Raw genomic sequence first — 14,963 nt, forward strand, 5'->3', positions numbered from 1 at the left:
GCATTTTTATGGAAAATTTTATGAACATCGAAGTTTTATAGAAAAATTGATGGAAACCTATTTTTTATAGAAAATTTAATGAAAATCAGATTTTTATAGAAAATTTGATGAAAATCTAATTTTTATAGAAAATTTGATGAAAATAGGGTTTGCATAGAAAATTTGCAGAACATCATATATTTATAGAAACTTTTATAAACATCGAATTTTTATAGAAAATTTGATGAAAATCGAATTTTTTCATAGAAAATTTGATGACCATGAAAGTTTTATAGAAAATTTAATGAAAATCGAATTTTCATAGTAAATTTGATGAAAATCAAAATTTTACGAAAAACGGATTTTCGTAGAAAATTTGGTGAAAGTCGATTTTTTTAGAAAATTTGATGATCATCGAAGTTTTATAGAAAATTTGATGAATATCGAATTTTCATATAAAAAATTTTATGAAAATCGAATTTTTATAGAAAATTTGATGAAAATGGAATTTTTACAGAAAATTTTATGAGCATCGAATTTTTATAGAAAATTTTATGAAAATCGAATTTTCATAGAAAATTTGATGAAAATCGAATTTTCATAGAAAATTTGATGAAAATCGAATTTTCATAGAAAATTTGATGAAAATCGAATTTTCATAGAAAATTTGATGAAAATCGAATTTTCATAGAAAATTTGATGAACATTGAATTTTTATAGAAAATTTTATGAAAATCTTATTTTCATAGAAAATTTGATGAAAATCGAATTTTCATAGAAAATTTGATGAAAATCGAATTTTAATAGAAATTTTTGATGCACATCGAATTTTTATAGAAACTTTGATGAGCATCGAATTTTTATAGAAAATTTGATGAGCATCGAATTTTTATAGATAATTTTATGAAAATCGAATTTTTATAGAAAATTTTGATGCACATCGAATTTTGATAGAAAATTTGATGACATCGAATTGTGACAGACAATTTATGAAATTGTATTTTCATAAAAAAATTGATGAAAATTGAATTTTTATACAAAATTTGATGAAACTCGGATTTTCGTAGAAAATTTCATGAATCTCGAATTTTTATAGAAAATTTGATGAACATCGAGTTTGTATAGAAAATTTGGTGAGCATCGAATTTTTATAGAAAACTTGATGGATGACAATTTTATAGAATATAAAATCGAATTTTCCTAGAAAATCTAGATTTTATATAAAATTTTACCGAAATCGAATTTTCATAGAAAGTTGATAAACATCGAACTTTCCTAGAAAAATTTGATGGACATCGCATTTTATAGAACATTTGATGAACATCGAATTTTTACAGAAAATCGAATTTTCCTACAAAATTTATTCAAAATCAAATTTTATAGAAAATTTTATGGAAATTGTTTTTTTTTAGAAAAATGTATGAACATCGAATTTTGCACATCGAATTTTTATAGAAATAAATTTTTATCAAAATTTTATGAAAATCGGATTTTCATAGAAAATTTGATGAAAATCGGATTTTTCATAAAAAAGTTGATGAAAGCCGGATTTCATAGAAAATTTGATGAAAATCGAATTTTTATAGAAAATTTTATGAAAATCGAATTTTTTTAGAAAATTTGATGAAAATCGAATTTTTATAGAAATTTGATGCACATCGAATTTTGATAAAATTTTTACAGAAAATCAAAATTTCCTACAAAATTGATTAAAAATCAAATTTTATAGAAAATTTTATGGAAATCGTTTTTTTTTAGAAAAATTAATGAACATCGAATTTTTATAGAAAATTGGATGAAAATGGAATTTTTCATAGAAAATTTTATGAAAATCGAATTTCTATAGAAAATTTTGATGCACATCGAATTTTGATAGAAAATGTATGCAAATCGTTTATTGACATCGACTTGTGACATACCATTTATGAAAATCGTATTTTCATAAAAAAATTTATGAAAATTGAATTTTCATAAAAAAATTGATGAAAATTGAATTCTTATACAAAATTTGATGAAACTCGGATTTTCGTAGAAAATTTGATGAATCTCGAATTTTTGTAGAAAAAATAATGAACATCGAATTTTTATAGAAAGAATTTTTTATCAAAATTTTATGAAAAAAAAGAAATTTTTATCAAAATTTTATGAAAAAACGGATTTTCATAGAAAATTTTATGAACATCGAATTTTCATAGAAAATTGGATGAAAATCGAATTTTTCATAGACAATTTATGAAAATCGAATTTTTATAGAAAATTTTGATGCACATCGAATTTTGATACAAAATTTATGAAAATCGTTGATTGACATCGAATTGTGACATACCATTTATGAAAATCGTATTTTCATAAAAAAATTGAATTTTCATAAAAAAATTGATGAAAATTGAATTTTCATAAAAAATTGATGAAGATTGAATTCTTATACAAAATTTGATGAAACTCGGATTTTCGTAGAAAATTTGATGAATCTCGAATTTTTGTAGAAAATTTGATGAACATCGAATTTGTATAGAAAATTTGGTGAACATCGAATTTTTATCGAAAACTTGGTGGATATCAAATTTTATAACATAGAACATAAAATCGAATTTTCCTAGAAAATCTAATGAAAATTAGATTTTATAGAAAATTTTATGGAAATCGAATTTTCCTAGAAAGTTGATAAACATCGAACTTTCCTAGAAAAATTTGATGGACATTGCATTTTATAGAACATTTGATGAACATCGAATTTTTACAGAAAATATTATTTTCCTACAAAATCTATTAATAATCTGATTTTATACAAAATTTTATGGAAATAGTTTTTTTAGAAAAATTAATGAACATCAAATTTTTATAGAAAGTTTGATGAATATGGAATTTTTATTAAAAATTTGATGAAACTTGAATAAAAAAAATTGATGAAAATCCATTTTCATAGAAATTTGAATGAAAATCGAGTTTTCATAGAAAATTTTATAAAAATCGAAGATTCATAGAAAATTTGGAGAAAATCCAATTTTCATAGAAAATTTGATGGAGATCGTGTTTCATTAAAAAATTTGATAAAAAGTGAATTTTCATAGTAAATGTGTGTTGTGTTTTTTAATTTTAATCGAATTTTCGTAGAAAATTTGATGAAAATCGAATTTTTATAGATTTTGTATATAAAATATCGACAAAAGAATTTTCATATAAAATTGTACTAACTTTTCGGAATTAATTTTTCGAGTACTTTCATTTAAATTTATTGGCCTGTCCCAAAGATAGATTTTCAAAAATGAGTATTTCTGTCGCCGAGTGTTTAGTCTTGCCCGCACCCTCTATTGCGTTACCATGAAATATGGCAACACGGATGGCAATATGCAAAAGTAACACGGAACGTTAAAAGAAGCACATTAAAGAACGATTTAACTGACCGTAGATATTTTGATTTTCTACATTAAGACTATTTTCGTCGTAGTGTCTGTAGAATTACACAATTAAGGAGAACCCCATAAGCAATCTAGGGAATCCCTCGCTTTTGTTAATAAAACCAAAAAGCGAAGGATGGAATAAAAAGCAAAAACAACAACAACACCATTTGAATGGGCAGTAACCATTGCTGAGATCGGTCCATAGCACCACACTACGACGAGGCCACAACTAAATTATACCCTATTGATGATGGTTAGTCTTCTTACCGTTGGACCTCTCTACTCTGTTACTGAGACTGGGTTACCATAGTCTTTTGGCTTTAATCTGTCGGTATTTCTTTTTTCTTGCCACTACGATTTTTTTTTGTTTTTTGGTTTTTGATGGAGACCATATACACCGAGGTTGGTGGTTGGGCTTGCATGGACACGTTGAAAGGCGTTTTTGCTTCTTACTTACATTTGTCTACCAGAGGTATTGACCTGCAATTGATACCAATCTTCTGCAATCCATTATGTTTTGGACCAAAATCTCTGGCTTTCATGTCTCATTATTAGCAATTTTGGAGTAAGTGCATCAATGCAAAAACAAGTTAAGTTACTAGCATAATGTGAAGCAATTGAGGCAACATCAAACATTTGGTTGGTGTTTCCATAATACAGTTTCCTAAAGAGTGTTTCCAAGGATTTTGTGGTTTTGTACCCTGGCGAAACTTTGTATTTGACCACTGCGGTGGAGGTGACGATGATGATTTGCGACCATGAGAACTATTCTTTATTGGCCCCATACGAAGGAGGATTGATTTCGATTTTTTGCGAACATTACTGGTAGTGATGATAGAGTAATCTATGGAAAACTCCCACTTTGTGGAATATCAAGCAAAGGTCATCTGTAGAACTAAAATCGGAGAAATTAAAGAAGGATGTGTCAGATTTTGGAGATATCAGGCAAAATGTTATGGGTTTAACACTGCAGAAATTATTCATAATATTTGAAATATATGAAAATTCTCTTTTACTCGAAATTTTGAAAATTCAATTTTTTTTCTTTAACAATTAATTTTCATTGAAATTTCTATATATTTTTGATTTGTATTAAAATTTTGGAAATTCGATTTTCATAGTCATGGAAATTTTCGAAGACATGTTCAATCTTTATCATATTTTATTTATTAAAGTTAGATTTTCATAAAGTTTCAATGAAAGGTCAATTGTCATCGATGATTTCCATGAAAACTAGATTTCTATCCCATTCCATTTAATACCGAAATTTTGAGAATTTTCTATAAAAATTGGATTTTAATCAAATTTTCTATTGGATTTTCATAAAGTTTTCTATAAAAAATCGATTGTCATCAAATTTTCTATGAAAATTCGATTTTCTCTAAATACGCGTTTAACAATATTTTGCTATGAAAAATCTACCTTTTTGTTATAAATAATTCAGCTTTATTGCATGAAAACGAATTTTCAACGCAATTTTTCTTCAATTAAAGGGTGATACGGTCAAAATTTGGTCAATATAAACTTGACGTATTTCTTTCAATTTTGCATTTAAAAAACCTGAACACCCCTCATTTTGAAGGTGTATGTGTGTAGAATGTTGCTCCTATTTTGATTTTGGAATTCACTCTTCAGTTGTCAAAATGCCGTCCAAGCAAGAAGAGCAGCGTATCAAAAGGTTGCCAAATCAACCATTACAAATGTAATTAAAGTGTATGGGGAACGTTTGTCGACAGCCAGGAAGTCTGGATCGGGGGGAAATCGAAAACCGGAAGCCGCTGAGACGACAAAGAGAGTTGCCGGTAGTTTCAAGCGAAACCCTAACCTCTCTCTCCGAGATGCCGCAAATAAGCTGGGTGTATCGTCTACAACCGTGCATCGAGCCAAAAAACGAGCCGGACTATCGACTTACAAGAAGGTAGTGACTCCAAATCGCGATGATAAACAAAATACGACGGCCAAAGCGCGATCCCGGAGGCTGTACACGACGATGCTGACGAAGTTTGACTGCGTGGTAATGGACGACGAAACCTACGTCAAAGCCGACTACAAGCAGCTTCCGGGACAGGTGTTTTATACGGCAAAAGGAAGGGGAAACGTAGCAGATATTTTCAAGCACATAAAACTGTCAAAGTTCGCAAAGAAATATCTGGTTTGGCAAGCCATCTGTACCTGTGGCTTGAAAAGCAGCATTTTCATAGCTTCCGGGACTGTCAACCAAGAAATTTACGTGAAAGAGTGTTTGAATAAACGTCTGCTGCCTTTCCTGAAGAAACACGGTCGTTCCGTACTGTTTTGGCCGGATTTGGCATCTTGCCATTACGGTAAAAAGGTCATGGAGTGGTACGCCGCCAACAACGTGCAGGTGGTTCCCAAGGACAAGAACTCTCCCAACACTCCAGAGCTCCGCCCAATTGAGAAATACTGGGCTATTGTCAAGCGGAACCTAAAGAAGACCAAAAAACTGCTAAGGACGAGCAGCAGTTCAAGGCAAACTGGCTTTCTGCGGCGAAGATGGTGGACAAGGTGGCTGTACAAAATCTGATGGCAGGTGTCAAGCGTGAGGCCCGGCGATTCGGATTTGGAAAAGCGAAAGCCTAACTGAATATTTTTCCTGAATTTTATACTAATTGAACTTGAAAAAGAAATTTAATTTGATTTTTTAAATAAACGATTTCACCGATTTACACGCGTTTTCCCTTGACCAAATTTTGACCGTATCACCCTTTATTATCGGATTTTTTATGAATCTTAATTTTTCATAAAAATCCATTTTAATCGGATTTTTTTTATTAAAATTCATTGTATCGAAATCTTGAAACTTCGATTTTTATTGATGTTCCCTATTCTCATTAAACGTTCTATCAATCTTTTCTTCTGTAAAATTCTATTTTTATTAAAATTTTGAAAACTCGTTTTAATTAAAATTCCGTCATTACATTGTAATTGATTCGATTTTCGTCAAATATATTATGTGAAAAATCGATTTTTTACTGTAATTTTCGATGAAAAGTTTATTATTATTAAAATTTTGAAAATTTGATTTTCATAAAGTATTCTATGAAAATTATAGTTTCATCGCAATTTGCTTCGTAAATTCGAGTTTTGTCGAAACTTTCCATGAAAACTAGATTTATACCGAAAGTTTGTATGAAAATTCGATTTTTAGAAATTAAACGCTCTATCAATCTTTTCTTCTGTAAAATTCTATTTTTATTAAAATTTTGAAAACTCGTTTTTAATTAAAATTCCGTCATTACATTGTAATCGATTCGATTTTCGTCAAATATATTATGTGAAAAATCGATTTTTTACTATAATATTCGATGAAAAGTTTATTATTATTAAAAATTTGAAAATTTGATTTTCATAAAGTGTTCTATGAAAATTATAGTTTCATCGCAATTTGCTTCGTATATTCGAGTTTTGTCGAAACTTTCCATGAAAACTAGATTTATACCGTAAGTTTCTATGAAAATTCGATTTTTAGAAATACTTTATGACTATTCGATGATCATCAAATATCCTGCCAAACAAACTAATCGATTTTCATCGATTTTTCATAAACAATAAAAATGTAAACGAAAGTTTCTATGAATGTTAAATTTTTGTAAACATTTTTTGTGTGCAAAGTTTTCTATAAAAATTCTAGATTCATTAAATTTTCTATGAAAATTCGATGTTCATCAAATTTTCTATGAAAATTCGATGTTCATCAAATTTTCTATTAAAATTCGATATTCATCAACGTTTCTATGAAAATTCGACATTCATAAAATTTTCTTTGAAGATTCGATGCACTCTATGAATATTCGACGCTCATAAAATGTTCTATGAAAATTCGACGCTTATAAAATTGTCTGTGAAAATTCGACGCTTTTAAAATTGTCTGTGAAAATTCGATGTTCATCAAATTTTCCATGAAAATTCGATGTTCCTCTAATTTTCTATAAAAATTCGATTTTAGTCAAAGTTTCTATGAAAATTTGGTGCACATAAAACTTTCTATGAAAATGCAATGCTCATAAAATTTTCTATGAAAATTCGATGTTCATCAAATTTTCTATAAAAATTAGATTTTCATCAAAGTTTTAGATTTTTTCGAAAATCAATTTTTTTTACTCTACGAAAATTCGATTAGCGCCAAGTTTTTTATGAAAATTCCATTTTCATAAAATTTCCATTTTATTTTTTGTCCAATTTTCTATGATTTTCATAAAGTTTCTTATGCAGATTCAAAGTTCATCAAATTTTATATGAAACTTGAAAAAAACATCAAAGTCTTATGGAAATTCCATTTTTATCAAATTTTCTTATATTAAATTTGCATCCAATTTTCTAAAAAATTCTATTATATCGATTTTACTATGATTTTCATAGAAATTTCTGTCAACATTCGATGTTCCTCAAATTCCTATGAAAATTCGATGTGTGAAAAATTCGAGGATGATAAAACTTTCTATAAAAATTCGATGCTCACAAAATTTACTATGAAAATTCGATATTCATCAAATTTTCTATAACAATTCGATGCTCATACTATTTTCTATGAAAATTCGATGTTCCTCAAATTTTCTATAAAAATTCTATTTTCTATGAAAATTCGATATTCATCCAATTTTCTAAAAAAATTCGAGGCTGATAAAACTTTCTATAAAAATTCGATGCTCATAAAATTTTCTATGAAAATTCCATGTTCCTCAAATTTTCTATAAAAATTCTATTTTCATTAAAATTTTCTATGAAAATTCGATATTCATCAGATTTTCTATGAGAATTCGATGCTCATATAATTTTCTATGAATATTCGATGTTCATCAAATGTTCTATAAAAATTCTATTTTCATCAAAATTTTCTATGAAAATTCGAATTCATCAAATTTTCTATGAGAATTCGATGCTCATATAATTTTCTATGAAAATTCGATGTTCCTCAAATTTTCTATAAAAATTCTATTTTCATCAAAATTTTCTATGAAAATTCGATATTCTTCAAATTTTCTATGAGCATTCGATGTTCATCAAATTTTCTATAAAAATTCGATTTTCATCAAAATGTTCTATAAAAATTCGATTTTCATCAAAATTTTCTACGAAAATTCTATTCATCAAATTTTCTAAAAAAAAATTGAGGCTGATAAAACTTTCTATAAAAATTCGATGCTCATAAAATTTTCTATGAAAATTCGATGTTCCTCAAATTTCTATGAGAATTCGAGTTTCATCACATTTTCTATGAAATTTGGAGGTTCATCAAATTTTCTACTAAAATTTTATATTCATCAAATTGTATTCGAAATCAAATTTTATATAAAAATGTGATTTTCATCAAATTTTCTATGAAAATGCGATATTCATCAAATTTTCTATGAAAATTCGACGCTCATACAATTTTCTATGAAAATTGGAGGTCCATAAATTTTTCTATTTTTTTAAATTTATTTTAATCTTTATTTAAAATTTATTTATAAATTTTTCTCTAAAAATACGTTGTTCATCAAAATTTTCTACGAAAATTCGATGTTCGACAAATTATTTATAAAAATTCGATGTTCGTTAAATTTTCTATAAAAATTCAATGTTCGTTAAATTTTCTATAAAAATTCGATTTTCATCAAATTTTCTATAAAAATTAGATTTTCATCAAATTTTCTATGAAAATTCGATCCTCATAAAATTTTCTATAAAAATTCGATACTCACAAAATTTTCTATCAACATTCGATGTTCCTCAAATTCCTATGAAATTTCGATGTTCATCAAATTTTCTATAAAAATTCTATTTTCATCAAAATTTTCTATAAAAATTCGATATTCGTCAAACTTTCTAAAAAAAATCGAGGCTAATAAAACGTTCTATAAAAATTCGATGCTTCTATGAAAATTCGATGTTCCTCAAATTTTCTATAAAAAATCTATTTTCATCAAAATTTTCTATGAAAATTCAATATACATCAAATTTTCTAAAAAAAATTTGAGGCTGATAAAACTTTCTATAAAAATTCGATGCTCATAAAATTTTCTATGAAAATTCGATGTTCCTCAAATTTTTTAAAAAATTCTATTTTCATCAAAATTTTCTATGAAAATTCGATATTCATCAAATTTTCTATAAGAATTCGATGCTCATACAATTTTCTATGAATATTCGATGTTCATCAAATTTTCTATAAAATTTCTATTTTCATCCAAATTTTCTGTGAAAATTCGATATTCATCAAATTTTCTATAAAAATTCTATTTTCAATAAAATTTTCTAGGAAAATTCGATATTCATCGAATTTTCTAAAAAATTCGAGGCTAATAAAACGTTCTATAAAAATTCGATGCTCATAAAATTTTCTATGGAAATTCGATGTTCATCAAAGTTTCTATAAAAATTGGATTTTCATCAAAATTTTCTACGAAAATTCGATGTTCCTCAAATTTTCTATAAAAATTCTATTTTCAATAAAATTTTCTATGAAAATTCGATATTCATCAAATTTTCTAAAAAAATTCGAGGCTAATAAAACATGCTATAAAAATTCGATGCTCATAAAATTTTCTATGAAAATTCGATGTTCCTCAAATTTTCTATAAAAATTCTATTTTCATCAAAATTTTCTATGAAAATTCGATATTCATCAAATTTTCTATGAGAATTCGATGCTCATACAATTTTCTATGAATATTCGATGTTCATCAAATTTTCTATAAAAATTGGACTTTCATCAAAATTTTCTACGAAAATTCGATATTCATCAAATTTTTTAAAAAAATTCTAGACTGATAAAACTTTCTATAAAAATTCGATGCTCATAAAAATTTCTATGAAAATTCGATGTTCCTCAAATTTTCTATAGAAATTCTATTTTTATCAAAATTTTCTATGAAAATTCGATATTCGTCAAGTTTTCTAAAAAAATTCGAGGCTGATAAAACTTTCTATAAAAATTCGATGCTCATAAAATTTTCTATGAAAATTCGATGTTCATCAAATTTTCTATAAAAATTCGATTTTCATCAAAATTTTCTACGAAAATTCGATATTCATCAAATTTTCTAAAAAAAATTCGAGGCTGATAAAACTTTCTATAAAAATTCGATGCTCATAAAATTTTCTATGAAAATTCGATGTTCCTCAAATTTCTATGAGAATTCGAATTTCATCAAATTTTCTATGAAATTTGGAGGTTCATCAAATTTTCTACTAAAATTTTATATTCATCAAATTGTATTCGATGTTCATCAAATTGTATATAAAAATTTGATTTTCATCAAAATTTTCTACGAAAATTCGATATTCATCAAATTTTCTATGAAAATGCGATATTCCTCAAAATGAAAATTCGATGCTCATACAATTTTCTATGAAAATTGGAGGTTCATCAATTTTTCTTTTTTTTTCATTTATTTTAATATTTATTTAAAATTTCTTTATTAAATTTTCTCTAAAAATTCGCTGTTCATCAAAATTGTCTACGAAAATTCGATGTTCGTTAAATTTTCTATAAAAATTCAATGTTCGTTAAATTTTCTATAAAAATTCGATTTTCATCAAATTTTCTATAAAATTTCGATTTTTTTTTAAATTTTCTATGAAAATTCGATCCTCATAAAATTTTCTATAAAAATTCGATACTCATAAAATTTTCTATCAAAATTCAATGTTCCTCAAATTTTCTTTGAAAATACGAAGTTCACCAAATTTTCTATGAAAATTCCAAGTTCTTCAAATTTTCTATGAAAATTCGAGATTCATAAAATTTTCTATGTAAATTCCAGATTCATCAAATTTTCTATAAAAACTAGATATTCATGAAATTTTCCATGAAAATTCGATGTTAATCAAATTTTCTATGAAAATATTTGGTTTTACAATTTTTTTATTAAATACCAAAGCATTTGAAAGGTATTCCACGCTTTGCTCTAGATTTGAAAGCTATTCCACGTTTTATTCTAGATATAATAATTCGATGATATTAATCAACAATTATTGTCACGAGTGCATTTAATTTTAATTTAATGGCAAATCAATTTATTTCTTTCTACCGACAAAGTAATTGTAAACCTTCTAAATATTAATGAAGTTTGTGACACCAACCCATTTGTTACTAACACCCTGTAGATGAACCGATATTAAAACACAATTAATAACATCATATTTGATATTTCATTAAATATTTATGATTTATTTGTTTTTGATTTGTTATTCGTTTTGTAATAAATAAAAAATTTTATTTATAACTGACACATTTTAAATAAGTAAGTTATCAAAATGAAAAAACGAAACGAAACAAAAACTTAACTTATTCAACACCAATTACAAGTTACACTAAATGTTTGAATCAATATTTTTTTCTTTCTGTTATTTGTTTTTTTTTTCTCACATTTTTATATTTACTTATAACTATTTGTATAGACTCTTTGGAGGAGAGAGATTTGCAATTACAATTAATTTTATTTACTTAAGATATTTTAATATAATCAACTTTTTTCTTATTATGCAATTTTATTCTGTATTTAAACTTTGTGTGCATATTTATTCTTACATTAATATATTACAAATAAAAAACAATTTTCTTTATGCATATAGTTAATAATTATATTTTAATTTTTTTTATGTGGCTAATGATGATTTGAATGAGTTATTGTTGGCTATTTTTATTTTTATTTTAAATATTCATATAATATTTTTTAACGGCGGGGTATCATGGGACTTTCTTAAATCTTGTATTTACATATAATACAGATTAAATTAAAAGGCTAATTATATTCATAGTACATTGGAAGCTAATAATAAATCAAAGTAATTCAAATAAACGTGTTCATTGAGGCATTAATGATATTTCGTTAAAACTTTAATATAAAAACAGGGTATTGAAAGAAAATTACAAAAAAAAATTGGTCTCATTGATAGTTTTAATAAATGTTAAAGGCTTATGAAAATTTAAAAAAATATCGTAGATTTAAAACAAAAATAATGAAAATATAATTTTCATAGAAAATTTTATGAAAATCTTATTATCGTACGATAATTTTATGAAAGTCTAATTCTCAAAGAAAAATGTAAAAAATCGAACTTTCATAGAAAGTTTTAAAGAAAATTGAATTTTCATAGAAAAATTACAAAAAATCTAATTTTCATAGAAAATTTGGTGAATAGAAAAATCGATTAGAATCGAATTTTCATAGCAAAATTGATGAAAATCGGATTTTCGAAGACAATTTAATGAAAAAAATCCTTTTCCATAGAAAAGGATTTTCATAGAAAATTTGACGAAAATGGAATTTTTGTAGAAAATTTAATGAGGATAGAATTAACATAGAAAATTCGATAAAAATCGATTGTAATAAAAAATTTGACACACATTTTAAGAAAATTTTATGAAAGGCGAATTTTCGTAGAAAAGGATTTTCATAGAAAATTTGACGAAAATGAAATTTTGTAGAAAATATAATGAGAATAGAATTAACATAGAAATTTTGATGAAAATCGATTTTAATACAACAATTTGATAAACATTTTTAGGAAATTTTATCAAAAGCAAATTTTCTAGAAAAAAAAAATTCTAAAAAAAATTTTGTGAAATCGAATTTTTTAGAAAATTTTATGAAAGTCTAATTCTCACAGAAAATTTTATGAAAGTCTAATTCTCACAGAAAAATTTAAAGAAAATCGAATTTTCTTAGAATATTTGATGAAAATCGAATGTTCGAAGAAAATTTGATAAAAATCCAATTTTTTTAGAAAATTTTGTAGAAAATTTTCTAGAAAAATTTTTTTCTAAAAAAAATTTTTGTGAAATCGATTTTTTTTTAGAAAATTTTATGAAAGTCTAATTCTCACAGAAAACTTTGAAGAAAATCGAATTTTCATAGAATATTTGATGAAAATCGAATGTTTGTAGAAAATTTGATAAAAATCGAATTTTTGTAGAAAATTCAATAAAAAAACGAATTTTCATAGAAAGTTTAATAAAAAAAAACTACCTTTAATAGAAAATTTGATAGAAATAGAATTTGCATCGAAAATTTAACACCAAAATTATATAAAAGAAAAACTAAGAAAAATAAAATTTTCTAGAAAATATTATGAAAATCGAATGTTCGTAGAAAATATGATGAAAATCGAATGTTCGTAGAAAATTTGACGAAAATCGAATGTTCGTAGAAAGTTTAATACAGAAAAATAAATAGAAAATTTGATGAAAATTGAACTTTCTTAGATAATTTTAAGAAAATCGAATTTTCTTAGAAAATTTTATGAAAATCGAATTTTTGAAAGTCGAATTTTTGAAAGGCGAATTTTTGAAAATCAGAATGATTTTATGAAATTCTGATTCTCATAGAAAATTTGATTAAAATCGTGGGAAATTTTTTCTGAAAATCTAATTCTCACAGAAAAATTTTAAGAAAATCGAAATTTCATAGAAAAATTTAGAAAAAAGTAGAATTTTCATAGAAAATTTGATGGAAATCGAATTTTCGCAGAAAATTCGATAAAAAAATAATTTCCATAGAAGTTTAACAAAAAAAAATAATTTTCATAGAAAATTTGATGAAAATTGAATTTTTGTAGAAAATTGCATGAAAATCGAAATTTCCTACAAAATTCTACGAAAATCTAATTTTCGTAGGAAATTTTAGGCAAATCGAATTTTCTTACAAAATTTTATGAAAACCAAGTTTTTTGTAGTAAATTTTATTAAAATCGGATTTTTGTAGGAAATTTTTTAAAAATCGAATTTTCATTGGAAATTTTATGAAAGTCTAATGGCCACAGAAAAATTCAAAAGAAATCGAATTTTATTAAAAAAAAAATGAAGAAAATTTAATTTTCATGGAAATATTTAAAATAAATTAAAATAAATATTTAAAATATTTATATCGAATATAAATGGAGAATATTTTAGAAAAAATCGTATTTTCGTAGAAGAACTAAAAAATCGAATTTTTGTAGAAGATTGGTTGAAAATCAAATTTTGATACCATTCATTGTTCATTGGAAATTTTATGAAAGTCTAAAATTTAAAAGAAATCGAATTTTAATAAAAACAAAATTGAAGAAAATCGAATTTTCATGGATATATTTAAAATAAATCGAATTTTTATAGAAAAATTACAAAAAATTGATTTTTCATAAAAAAATTACAAAAAATCGAAGTTTCATACAAAATTTGATGAAAATCGAATTTGCATTGAAAATTTGATAGAAAGAGAATTTTTGGAGAAAATCGAATTTTCGTAGAAGAACTAATAAATTGAATTTTTTTAGAAGATTGGTTGCAAATCGAATTTGCATCAAATCAAAAATCAAATTTTGATAACAAGCTGATGAAATTCGAAGAAATATTTAAAGAAAATCGAATTTTCATAGAAAATTTGATGAAAATGGAATTTTTGTAGAAAGTTGGATGAAACTCGAAATTTTCTACAAAATTCTACGAAAATCTAATTTTCGTAGGAAATTTTAGGCAAATCGAATTTTCTTACAATATTTTATAAAACCCTAGTTTTTGTAGAGAATTTTATTAAAATAGGATTTTCTGGGGAATTTTTTAAAAATCGAATTTTCATTGGAAATTTTATGAAAGTCTAA

Source organism: Haematobia irritans, chromosome 1 (assembly GCF_050003625.1).
Source record: "Haematobia irritans isolate KBUSLIRL chromosome 1, ASM5000362v1, whole genome shotgun sequence".
NCBI lineage: Eukaryota > Metazoa > Arthropoda > Insecta > Diptera > Muscidae > Haematobia > Haematobia irritans.